Source organism: Gouania willdenowi, chromosome 3, assembly GCF_900634775.1.
Source record: "Gouania willdenowi chromosome 3, fGouWil2.1, whole genome shotgun sequence".
Taxonomy (NCBI): domain Eukaryota; kingdom Metazoa; phylum Chordata; class Actinopteri; order Blenniiformes; family Gobiesocidae; genus Gouania; species Gouania willdenowi.
Window position 1 is genome coordinate 7925522 of NC_041046.1, and position 14088 is coordinate 7939609.

Consider the following 14088-nt stretch of genomic DNA (forward strand, 5'->3'; position numbering starts at 1 on the left):
GGCTGTTCTAAATAAATTACGTCATCAGCATAACATGCCAGGTTTTGCTCTTTTTCCTTGATAGTTATACCTTTAATTTTTTGGTTCTGTCTTATGGACTGTGCCAGTGGTTCCAGATACAACACAAACAGGAGCGGAGACCAGGCGCACCCCTGTTTATTATCCATCCATCCATCCATTTTCAAACCCACTTGCTCCTTTTTTACAGGGTAGGGGGGGTCTGCCGGTGCCAATTTCCGGCTCTCATTGGGCGCTGGGCGGGGGTACACCCTGGACAGGGCGCCAGTCCATCACAGGGCCCCTGTTTATTACCTCTTTGCAATATAAAACTGTCTGAGGGATAGCCGTTGACTTTGATTCTTGCAGTGAGGTTAGCGTATAGGGCCATCACTACCTCCATCTCCTCCGTGGATTATCTCTCACACACGCATGCACATAATTGGTCACAGGTCTTTTATAAAAAAGAGACTCGGAAGTACCACAAAAAATAAACATTTTGCAACACCAAAGTCGCAAATCTCTCTCGTTCAGCATGGACATACAAACAATAATCACTGTGGAGCCGCACAGGTTGTTGAGAGATAAAAAAGAGACACAGAAGTACGACAAAAAAAAAAAAAAATGGAAAACACCAAAGTCACAATTGTCAGCATATACATCCCGCCACTCTCACACGCACGCGCATCAACCGCATGTGTGTGTTTCAGCACAGACGCCGCCCCAGAGGAAGTGGAGTACATGACCCGCGATTTAAAGGAAGTTTGGGATCAAGGGAATAATTTAAAATAACAATGAAATATTAAATAACCATGAAATATTAACTCAAAAAAATTTTAGCAGTACAAAAACGTTTTTTAATATTGACCTTCTTTTTTAAACCCAAACAAACTGCGAGACAGTGACGTCATGAACCCGGAACCAGAAGTAGCGCGCTCAATACCGCATTCTTTACTGAGAGTGCCGTAATCTTACATTGAACGTTTTGAACATTTTGCTACACCAAATTACTCCACAAATAACGAATGCACAAACTCGAGGTATTTGGAAGCTGTTGCTGTTAGACGTCGAACTCATAATGTGTCGGGGAGATATTCGCTCCACAAACACACACTCACACACATACATACACACACACAGACCTTCTTTCCATCATAGATAGAAGATAGACAAAAAGTATAATGTATATTCTATAGTGTTTGTTTTACCTGTGAGGTAGTTTGAGAGGGAGAAGCTCACATTCTTATAGGGAAGGATGAGCCATAATTGTCAGGAGGAGGAGTTTCCACAATGTGATGTCACAACACGAGAAAAATCCAACTCGCCCATTTGGAGCTGACTTTTTACAAAATATGGAATAGGAAGGAAGGGAGGAAACAGAACCTTTTCAATTTTAGCCCTCTGAATGAGGCTAAAGGAATGCATATCACTAAAGCAAAACCATTATGAAGTGTTTTTTTTTTTCATTATACTGCCCTTTTAAACCAAAGCTGTGACAATCTGAAAACCAAAACAAATCATCTGTCTTTGCCAGTAATTCTCTTGATGAGTATATTTATCTTTGGGAGAGAATGCAAGGAAGATGATTTGTTTTAATAAATGTAGAACCAAAGATTTCCCAACATTATTAGATGGTAAGAAAGTGCTTTGGTTTACCATGTCCTTGATGGTCTGCTGTACAGTAGGAAAGGCAAAGATTTTAGTCCTTAAAAACTGCAAGTAAAGACCTACTTAGTCAAACTTCCCATCTCAACACATTAAATGTGAGTTTGCAGCATATTGATGAAGCTGTTGATACCTCGAAGCACTATTGTTTACATTTTTTAGCTGATGCATTACATCACACTGTTCTCTACTGAGCTTTGGTGCATCGCTGTGCGTGTTTTACAAGTTCAAATGTCCAGAGAGTAGTTTTGCTTCTCATCCTCACTGTCCTATGATGGCAGCTGATTGTCGTGCTGTCATGAAGGCTTTGGTGTTTCTTCTCATATGCCTTCAGATCAACATCAGCAGCAAAGAAGATGAGCAGCTTGGACTTCTACACAGAAATCTTGTAGATTGGTCCTGTCAGTCTGACCTTCTGTCACTGCAAGGCTGCAGCTGATGTGTTTTGTTTAAACTCTCCAGTGGTTTGCAACAGGGATGAAAAAAAACCCCACTATCCAATGGTGGAAAGTGTTATTGAGTGATTACATCTGACAGCTGAGCTTTTTTACTTCCGCACTCTCTCACCACCCTGTTCACAAAAAAATTTGACTCAAACCACTCTATTGATGTGTCAAAAATGACTGATGGAATGTTTGTCTGGAAATAGGATGACAATTGTTGGCCCTGGTGAAACTGAAAGATACCACTTGGAAGAGGCGTGGGAAGAAAATCAGTGTGTGTACTGTACAGTACATTTAATGAAAGACTCAAAACCAGCAGTGATTTTGGAATTCAGTCATGTTAGAATTTTTTATAAATGGGGTGAAAAATATTGTTAAACACATTAACAAAAAATGACGTATCTTTAAATAGCAGCCAATAGCAAAATGAAATTGTAATAGGTTAAACCCTTAAAAGGCAGTGACTCTGACATTTTACAACTAAATGTGCAAAATTTAAATACTTTTACTAAAATGTTAAAAGTTGGGGTTTAGTTATTTTTTAAAGGCTTGTGAGAAATCTGGATACTATTTAAAACCGAGGTCCAAAAGTACGAAATGTACAGGATCAGATCCAGATGAAACTTGGTGATGTAATTCAGGAATCAACCTGACACAACCCAGTAAAATTTATAAAGATCAGTCAATTTTGAAACAAGATGTGAATATTTTATTTTATTTTTTGTTTTTACTGAAGATCAGGGATAGGCATTTTTCAAGATGACAAAAGCCTCTCTCCTCTCTACAATATTTTGGGTAAACCTATCATTTATTCATCTCTTTCAGGTTGGGGACTGTTAACTCATTTATTGCTCATTGCCCACTCATCCAGGGCTATCTGCTCCTGCTATGTCTTCTCTGATAAGAGACAGAACATCCTGTGATGAGGACATCACCTCACGGGCTTCCTACCATTCAAGCAGTAGGTGCAATAACTTAATGACATGCTGCAAACGACATGTTTTGTCTTTGTAAATGCATTATCTCTGCGTCAATCCACCATGGACACACACTGAGGAAAACCAAGTCAATATTTTAATTAAAATCTGGATTTGAAGATTATGAAAACGTTCTTGAACCAAATTTATTAGTCTTATTCAGCCCATGTCTCTGCTCATGAAAAAGTATTAAAGAGTTTTTCATGATCCCAAACTCCGCCCCACTCTCTAAGGGCCCAGTTTGGTTTTTGCATTTTTTACCTCTTCTTCTTACCCAGTGTTCATATTTCTCATCTATGAAACAGAGCACTGCTCTTGTGGCTGCTTCCCAGTACTCTCGTCCCTGTCCCGCATGTGATATGTTATTGTCTTTCATGTTTCTTGGTCAGGATGTAACTGAAACTGAAGTTCCTTACGAAAAAATAAAGTTCTTTGAACTGAATTATTTGTCATCAGCCATCAGACACCAGTAAACTCAGACTCTCCTCCCATTTTCATTTCCTTTTATTATTTAATTGTATTCAGCTCATTTATTTTTTAACCTCTTCAATCCCAACAGACCCGCCGGCGGGGGCAGCCCCAGCTTCCGTGAATCTCACGGGTCTAAATATTGTAAAGAATGAAAGAAATCACACATTCTATACCTCTCCGTAATCCTAAGAAACTCAGTTAAAACTGTCGGCAACCCACATTCAGAACAAAAGACCACAGCATACAGATCAGAGGTCTCATTCATAAAGTGTGTCGAGGTAAGCACACTTCATCTGGCGTACAATAAACACCAGGAAGTGGGTACACATTTTATTTTTACGACTTATAAACAAGGGCACACGTACGTCCCACGCCTGTTTCCGTTTTAAATCACAATCAATTTGGAAAGTTGTCGCACGTGTCGTGTCTCCCCAGGTGATGATGTAGATGGTAAAAAGGTGTAGTGTGGAAAAAAGGCCTTCGTTGAAACGGGCTTGCAAAATAATACAAAGTTTATTGAAACAAGCAGGATCAAAAACCAGGGCAGAGACAGAAACCCTGGGAGAACAAGAGAGGTCAAATCATGTTCTGGAGAAATCCAGCCCAGGAATCACATACAGTATATGAACTGACGAGAAATTTGAAACCCAACAGGTGGACCTTAAAGCCTTAGCTTTAAGACAGAGAAGGAAAGCAACAAATATTCATTACGGTGGTAAAATCCCAGTGCATCAGCAACTTAGCACGAGAACATGCAACTTCCATGATTCACAGGCAGTAAACATCCCAATAGCAGAGCTATAAAAGTAACTGGCTTGGATTGTAAACCCATGTGTTCAGGCCACCTGTTGAAGGCATATACTCAGCTTTAAGTGAAAAAATATATAGCAAAAAATTAATATCATATTAAGCAGTAAATACACCTCACACGTGAGGAAACACCTTGCTCTGCCCATATGGTGCCTAGAAAACAAATGCCCTCAAAGTGGGGGTTATATGTAAAAATCAACTTTGAGATTTATATCTTGTAACTTTATCATTCCCTCATTAAAAACACACCAGGAGTGTTGCCTTGGCTCATTCATGTATGTTTGAGTAATCTTTAAAAACTCTAAAGGCAGCTATTTAAGGTGTAGCTTTGCCCGAGTCCTCCTAGGAACGCCCCCACCTCCTAGAGACGCCTCGTTCAGGCCACCTGTTGAAGGCATATACTCAGCTTTAAGTGAAAAAATATATAGCAAAAAATTAATATCATATTAAGCAGTAAATACACCTCACACGTGAGGAAACACCTTGCTCTGCCCATATGGTGCCTAGAAAACAAATGCCCTCAAAGTGGGGGTTATATGTAAAAATCAACTTTGAGATTTATATCTTGTAACTTTATCATTCCCTCATTAAAAACACACCTGGAGTGTTGCCTTGGCTCATTCATGTATGTTTGAGTAATCTTTAAAAACTCTAAAGGCAGCTATTTAAGGTGTAGCTTTGCCCGAGTCCTCCTAGGAACGCCCCCACCTCCTAGAGACGCCTCGGACCTTTTGTCACCAGCCGAGTTACCGCCCACCGCAGAGCCCCTCCCCCTCCTATGTTCTCTTCCTTAGTTCAGCCCAGAGCACCCGCCTCTGCAGATTTAGCTTTTACTTATTTTAAATACTTTTCTAAGAAACCCCTGGCTTATGTTGTCTGTACTCATTAATGTACACATTAAAATAAAGAATAAAAATAAAATGAGAGATAACTGCGTGTCAATCGGTTTACACATTAAAGTGTATAGATATTAAAGCATCTGCAAACATGTTAACACGTTAACGTGCCCGTGTACCCATTCTAAGTCTATGGAAAATGTAGATCAGACGTACGTGTTCTTTTACGCATTTGTTGGACTGGTGCGCATGAATTTAAAAAGGATCCACCTCCATTGTGTGTGTGTGAGAAAAAGAGAGAGAGAGAGAGATTCGCTCTGTGCAGAGATGGATATATGGATATGACCAAGGATTAATATCGCTTAGGACGCACTGCTCCACTGATCTCCTTTCTCACCTTGTTTAAACCGTCAAAGTATTGTGACGTATTGATGTCAGGCCAGAATCAGCAGATCAGATGTGTAATTTACGCACTAACAGGTCTTTAGGATATACTGGAGTTTGATCATTAAGATCTTTGTATGCTAACAGGAGGATCCTGTTGGTGCCTTTTTGTGTTGGTTTTTTTTTTCTAAATCTAAAAAACTGAAAATGTCACATTGGCCCCCTTTCCATTTTAAAGGTAATGAATGGTGTACATTATTTGAACATTGGATGTGAGTATCACTGTTCAACCATTTTATGGTTGAGGCTAATGTAATTACCCTTGTCAAATGTTGATGCAGATAAAGTGCTGATATAGCTCAGAGACATCAAGAGTGTCCTTCAAAGCTCAGCCTTGTTTTCCTGATGCTGCCATTTGCAATCATTGGTAACTGGGAAATTAATTACGATTGATTCACTTCACACTATCACAAGCTGCATTTCCATTACCCTTAGAAACAATCTAAAATCTAAATAGCGTTAAAAAAAAACTGGTAATGACGCTCAAATATCACAAAAAAGTTTTGACGCTTTCATGAGGAGAAATTTCAGATGTTTCGATATTGAAATGTGTCACAAAAGTGCCATGTTTTACTGTAATGTGCAGTTTTTTGAGGCCTAAAACTAAAAATGGGCGATTCATGAGCATACAAAAACAGGCACGTGCAACTCAGTTCAGTTTGTACTCACGAATCCCAAACGAATGCTTAATGAAGATGTGCAGTCATGGGGCAATGGCAGTTCACGCTGATCAGTAGCACATGGTGTCACCAGAAATCCAAGAAGAAAAAAAACAGCAGCAAACAGCAGAGTCCATTCTCTGGGAAAACCTCTCCAATCTCTCTCTCCTCTTCCACAGTCTCCTTTAAGCAATACAGCTCCGTTAAGCCTTGATGTCCAACGCTGTTTCAGGGAGAATTAACGTGCAGTTCATCTTAGCTTGAGAGCATTACAATGCTAAGATAACACTACGATATCTGCGCACATTACATGACATGCTAAGCTACCTAGCAGGCCGCTGTTATGGCAATTATTATATTAATCATCATGTCGTCAAATGTGTGTTCATGTGTACAATTTGTCATGTTTTAATACATGATGACTGCATTACTCTTTGCACTTTTGAAGAGCTGAGTCATGTTAGATTAAACAGCACAGATCGTATTGTATCCACAGTGCAACTCACAGTCTGCTGAAGGCCAAACTCAAACTCACATGCTGATATACACGCACACACACTATCAAGGACAGATAACAGTGGCGCCAACCTTTCCTCCACTTCGACTGTTGGGAGCATCTGACCCCCTCCTTTTCTTTCTTTCAGGGTTGGGACTTTTTCTCATATCTGTATAAAGCTTAAAACTGTGAAAACTGTTGGTCAGTCATGTATATCCTGAGCCGGACACAAGACCTTTTGAACCATCCTGCTTAGCACCTGGCCGCCTTTACTCCCAACAGGATAGGACACTTCTTCTTTTGTACTCTTTTTCATTTAGTTTATAATAAATCCTTTTTTAAAAAAATCATCACGCTTCGACTGGACTCCATCATTCAACCAGAGCAATAAATCATGTCTCCAAATGAGGTCAACCGCAAATTTGCCGTGACAACGCTAACTAACATCACACATCATGTCTCATCACTACAACAGTTAGTTACAGCATAACACATTGACTGACATCATAACTGCAAACAAGTTAGGTTACACTGATAATTTGTGGACTTTAGATTAGAAAAAACGCTGATTTTCCCATCAGATTTTTTAAAGTGACAACAACCTTTTTACAGATACACTTCCTTTTAAAATGTAAACCAAATCTGTTGTTTTATTAGATGTTTATCTTAATCAACTTCAGTATTATGAACTTATGAATGTTTTTTATAAACTATTTACACGCTATTGCTGATTTTTATGCACTGTAGACTAAATGATTTTAGACAGGCCTACACATCAACTACAGCAAATTTGGTGATAATAAAAAACAAAGTTTAGGCAGAATCCCACTTTGCCACAATTGTGCCAAAGTTTCCACAAGTTTGTGCTTATGTTTAACCTCTCGATGTTGCAGTTTGGCTTGAAATAAAAAAATCAATTTTAATAATGCATAATGCTATTTTTGGTTCCACTATTTGATGCAGTTACGCATGACACACACGTGACACGTGTATTACACGCGCGTGCACGCACACACGCATTATCATCTACCAGTGACAGTGTTTCACCGTGTCCATCTCTTCGTGTGTGTGTGTAGATGCTGTATAAAGTCCCAGGATACATAGAACATGTGGTCAGGTCTTCCCTGCAAAGGAGCATCAATCTCATGAGAGTTCCGTGTAAAACAAAGGTTAAAGAAAATTGAAAAAATAAAAAAAATAATCCTTGTACACACACCGGAGTGTGTAATCTAGATAATAAAAGCCAGTCAAAGCTGTGCAAGGACCTGGGAAAATGGCCCAATCCTGGTGTTAAATCCTCCAGGGAGAAAGGCGTTGACTTTCTGCTTCTCTGCTTTTGTTTTTAGCCCATGCTGGTTATTGCAAAGAAAGGCAAGCAGTGACCTTCTGTTACAAGCAATATAGCATCATATACACAGAGCACATTATCTAAATCAGGGGTTTTCAACTGTTCTCACCCTGGGACCAACATTTTGCCACAGTCATCAATCGAGACCCACTTTTTTTTTTTTTAGAATTCAACCAACCAAATTTAGTTTTTCAAAAATAGATCTTGAAAACACATATATAATATTATTTAAAACATAAATCTATATATTTTCCTGTGCAACATAAATTTCATAGCATGCCTGTCAAAAGAAAAGTTTTTTTTAAATTAAAAGACAAGTCCATCATGAGAGACATTAAGTAGGCCATTTATTTATTTTTGACCAGTTGTCCGCGACCCACCCAGTACAGGTCCGCAACCCACTTTTAGGTCCCAACCCACCAGTAGAGAATCACTGATCTAAATCATGTTCTAATTTTACTAAATTGTTTTTTTTATCCGTTAGGAATAAAAAAACGAATGCACTAATAGTTAGAAATGTTCGTAGTTTCTTTTTAGGCTATTTATTTGGACAAAGTCCCCTGAATTTATCCAAATAATAAGAGTAAAATTAGTCAATAAAATAAAAAAGGTGAAGCCCTCGAAGGATGCTAGATTCAAAATCATGCTCGCTTTCAAAAATTACCAGCCCTGCTTTTAAGCCTCAGGGAACCAATGTTCGAGACACAGTTAAGGGTTTATGAGAGTCCGCTGTTTCACAAAGAGTAAGTAAGTAAGTATTATTATTATTATTATTATACAAATTTCAGCATAATCCCATCTAAAAAGAACATGGAGGAACAGTAACAGATAACATGGGAGACAAGAATGGGAGAACTGTGGGTTGCCAAGGGGATTTGAGGTGCCCCGTATTTAGATGAAAAAAATAAATCAAAGAAATAAAAAAAAAAATCATATGAAATTATGGAGAGGTTACTTATAATATGAAAAAGGAGTACAGGTGACAAAAAAAGATTGGGAACCACTGGATTACGACACTTTTCACAGCAATCACAATGCTGTTAAATCTGGCTGATAAAAGGTACTGTAAGCTGCTTTGAATAATGTGTATACATGTGGTGAAAGAGAAAAGTTTCATTACAGCATGGCTGGATTTTCGATTACATTTCTCTGCAGGCTGAACATACAGGTTGGAGAAAGGCATTGAAATGAATGAGAACGTCATCAACAAGCTAGAAGAGGAGGTCACAGGAGAGCTGCTGCAATGGAAAATTAAACACAAGAAGCAAAGCTGGATTGCAAATACATCGGCTCACAACCACTGCATGTCATTCTTTGACCACAGTCTAATTTATTTCATAACTCATTAGGGGCATAAGCTGCCGGGAACCTATTGCACGAATCAACAAATTTTGCACAAAAGTCCAGTCACATGCCAGATAGCCTCAGCTGCAAAAACAGGCCAGTCGTTTTGAAGGTGGCGCTACAGCAAGCCTCTAAATTCAACATTTGGAATTCTCACAACAAATCAACAATCAGTGCTACATACTGTATTTGTAACTTTCACCAAAATGTAGCCCCAACACTAAATAAATTTATGGACATTTAAACCTGATTGCAGATTATGAAGTCCATCACTGTTTTTATGAAAAACTGCAAATCTTCCGATTACAAGCCCACTTCCTTAAATGTTACGCCACCACTCCAACTAATATAAATGCCCAAAATAATTTCTTACTTAGCGTCAATAGTTACCTTTCTAAAGACAATTAATATTAGGTTTGGGATAAACCGTACACGTTGATGTGTATAAGCTACTGTTGTTCAAGCTGTAGTGGAAAGTTAAAATGCCAACATGTAATTATAATAAAGGGAACTAAACTGCAGTGACATCAAACAAGCATACACAAGAAACATTCTAGCCTTAAATAAGTCTTGCCTCTTAATTTGACAGAGCAGGTCTGACAGATTAGGATATAATCTGGGTTTTATTAAACATAACACACTTTGTCACCTCATTGGGACGTGCCCATTGAATATTTTTAAGATTAGGTGCATCATATTTCTTGGGTACTTAGTGACGCTTAAAGTCACTCCCTGAGCCGATCTTCCTTTTTAATCCTTTCTGCTAATGTTTCCTGCTAATCATAGACACTTCATTCATTTTCAAAAACTGTTAACAAATTATTTTTTTTCATAATTTCGTTCAGGTGTTACGAGTCAAATCAAAGAGGAGTGGCTTTTAAGAAGTAATATCCTCTCCTTGGTCAAAGGATTACCAATGAATCAAAAAATACCCACATTCTGAAAGTTAGGAAAAAAATTTAAGCAAGAAAGTGACCAAGTAGATAGAATATCAACATGTGCTCATTTCATCCATAAAACTCACAAAAACACATTTCATGCCGACATTTCGCAGATTTTCCGAGACCCTCCATTGTGCTACTGACTAAACTTCTGTTAACTTCAAATCAAGAGACATATTTACAAATGCTTTAAAAAACTAAACAAAGACAAGAAGAGAAGCTTTTGTTTTGAAAAGGGGATGTTTATTTTTAGCTTGAAGCCAGTCCCAGCATGATTTTATATTCTGCTTTCAATGCATCATGGGGCGGTTGAGTATGACTAGTGTGCCCATACTTCAGAAATGTCCAGATATAGTATACATCCAGGTATTTCTTGCGTACTCAATCTTTGCATACTAACCAATGCGAACGCACTACATACTCATTTTGATGTCAGACTTAGTATGAACAGTACGTTAGTATTCGATTTCAAACACAGCCCATGAGAATGCCAACCCTTTCCCCACCCCCTGAAACTTCCAACTCTGCTTGTTGCTCAGAATTGCCTAATTTTGCCTAAAATGGCCTGGCCTATTGGTTAAGGACAGCAGGCTTGTAATCGGAGTGTTGCTGGATCGAGTCTCACCCGGGCAAACACAGTGGAATGATAAGCAAGTCCCTTAACCCCAATCCAACTTATTCGCGAGCACCTGCATTTGGCAGCCCACCGGTACCCCTTGGGAATAATGGGTAAAAATACAGAGAAGAATTTCACTATGGTGATCAGTAATGGTTACATTACTCTTCTATTCTGTTACTTCATGAAGGCGGTCACATTCTTTTCTTCTCCTCCCTATCTGCCCTTGCTGCCAACTGCCTGCTTGTTTTTGTCTGCTGCTATTAGGAGACTATCTTCATATTCATCCAAAACTGAAACTATGGAATTGGTCAGCTGGTCACTGAATGCTATTGATTAGATTTTTTAATGAAAAGACCAGGTCTAGGTGAGCCTGCGTGCCCTGGTGGAACGTATCCAGCCAGATACACGATGGATTCCTGGTATTCTTGGAAGGTCGTTTGTCTGTCTTTACTTTCCGTTGAGGATGCCGAGGATATCTACATGATTGGAATAAAGGTAGCAGGGATGCTACTAATTGGAGCTGGCGGCTATCTGATCTATTGTAAAGTCTGTATTATGTTGGCAGTGAATTTGGGAAGGCTGCCACTCATCACTGTAAGGTTTGGGCAGGGCACTGAACTCTCAGATAATAATGATGTACAGACTCAAAAGTAAACAAGAAAGAATGGAGAGGATGTCTCGGCCAATTGCTGTTTGATCCCACAATATTGGATTACTGTGACCAGAGACTTTCACGGCTACTGGAAGGAATGCTAGCCTGTAACAAAAACAATTCATTATCACCGATTGGCCTCCCTCAACACACCAGCTCAAGAACGTGTTCAATCTCACCGGGATGTTTACAGATCTGAGACTCTGTCCTCAGCGCCCCCCCCCACCTCCTAAACCACTACTCCCAGCTGAACTCTCGTCTTCTGAACATAACATCTGACTGTATCAAAGGAGAGCCCTACAAGGGCCTTGTTTGGTTCTTGTTTTTTTTTTTTTAACCTCTACTTCTTACCCATCGTTTTTTTCCCACTTCTCATCTAAACATGATGGCGCCGAAAACGGCAGCCGTGGTGTGTTGATGTGTTATTTCCATTGCAACTACTAAGTTCAATTTCTTGTACTGTTCTAAACTGTACCTGATTCTGATTATATAGTCAGGACTAATAATGAGCTGTAATCCCTGCTGTTGTGTGCTTCAATCCTTAGTAATTATTAGGGATGTAACGATTCACTCAACTCCCGATACGATTTGATTCACGATACTGGGTTCACGATACGATTCTCTCACGATTTTTTTCATTTACAAAATGGGACTGTAGACAAATTTTTTTTTTGGAAAAAAAACTAGAAAATACTGTATTATTTTCCTTTTATTTTTCATTGTCAAAAGAATTGTCAACCAGATGAACTAAAGACAATGTTCCTGTATGCGATCTTGAAGTGGTTCTATAATGGCAGCACTCTTGAGGTCTAGTACAATTATTATCCCACGCCACAAAGTGTGGAAGGAGGATATAGGTTTGAGCTCCGTCTTTCCGAGTTAAAGGGGACAACTTTTCTCAGTTACTGCTTAATATAGGATAACCAAATTCGGTGTGTGGCTTAAAGGTACCAATACCTTGATGGAGTTTGAAAATGAGAAGCGCACAATTATTTTTTCCAGAGTTATCGTCCTTTTTTTTGGTGGGTAATGTTGATGACTATGTCTTCTTGTTCAAGTTACTTTCAGCCAAGTCCAAATGCATACTATATGTGCATGTGATTGAGAGAGACATGGACTGTGAGCCCTCAGCAGGTGCTGTCATCCAGAAGCTGAGGTCCCTGCAGTGAATGAGTCACACAGAGTAATATGCACCCTTAGCGTGAATATTCAAGACAGTAATACTCTAATTGAGTTTGTTCATTATAATTACAATTAGATTAATTATGTGGATGAATACGTAAAATAAAGTTCAGTTCAAAACTACTTCTGAGTAGTAAAGACAGTAATAGTTTTATGACTCAGAAAGAACAGGAGCTTTTCTGAGATTAGCACATTAACACGAAACGTTAACAGACATTAATTTCTTTACAAATTCATACATGCATGTGTACTGGTTTTTTTTCTTCTTCTTACAAATTGAGTCTCATTGAGATTAAGAATCTCTTTCTCTGTGGTTTGATTAATCACCATAGAGCAGTGATTCTGAGGGTTGGGGTCAATTGTCATTGATAATTAATTCCAATTATGATATGTATAATTGTAATTGGAACTTTTTCCTATTATTTGTTTTGAATTATTGATAAATGTTTGTCTGCATCTGCAGTGACCCAGAGGACACAAATATGACAGTAGAAAGTGTCCTTTTACTCAACTGGTTTCCTATGTCTATGCTGCCATCTAGTGTTGACAACGTGGTACAAATTTTCACAAGTTCTGGATGAATAAATGATGATGCCATTAACATTAAATGATGCTTCACTCTTACTTGAAGAGGATGGACTAATCTTGACATTACCTCATTAATTAATCACAAAGATAATATAAAAGGGAGTTTTTACCTCATAATGTCTTTTTTACACCACTGCAGTGACTAAGGTGACCAACAAATTCATAGTTTGAAGCCCAACTGAGATTTAACATTTGACACAAATGAAAAACATTCTAAAGCCATTACTCAATTTATTTTAATCAGAAAAAGCTATAGAAATTCTCAATATAATTTATACATATCAAATTATTAAAATAATTCTCAATCTTTCACTTATTGCTTGAATAATGTCGGTACCTTACATACTTTACATACCATTTATACATGGAAATGCAAACTAGGACACAATAATGATAACCTTATTTTCCTGCCTTTAAGCTGTAGTTCACTTGAGATCAAACAGCTCCGTTTCTGGCCACTAAAAAATAATGAGTTTGACACTCCTGCTTTAAAACAGTTCATATTGACACAAAAGTTATACATACCTCTGATTATACCTGTCTAGTGCGAGTCAAAGTGGATAAGAAATCAAACTGTTTTTCGCTGCAATTGGTTCTACCAAAGTTCCCCAGTAAA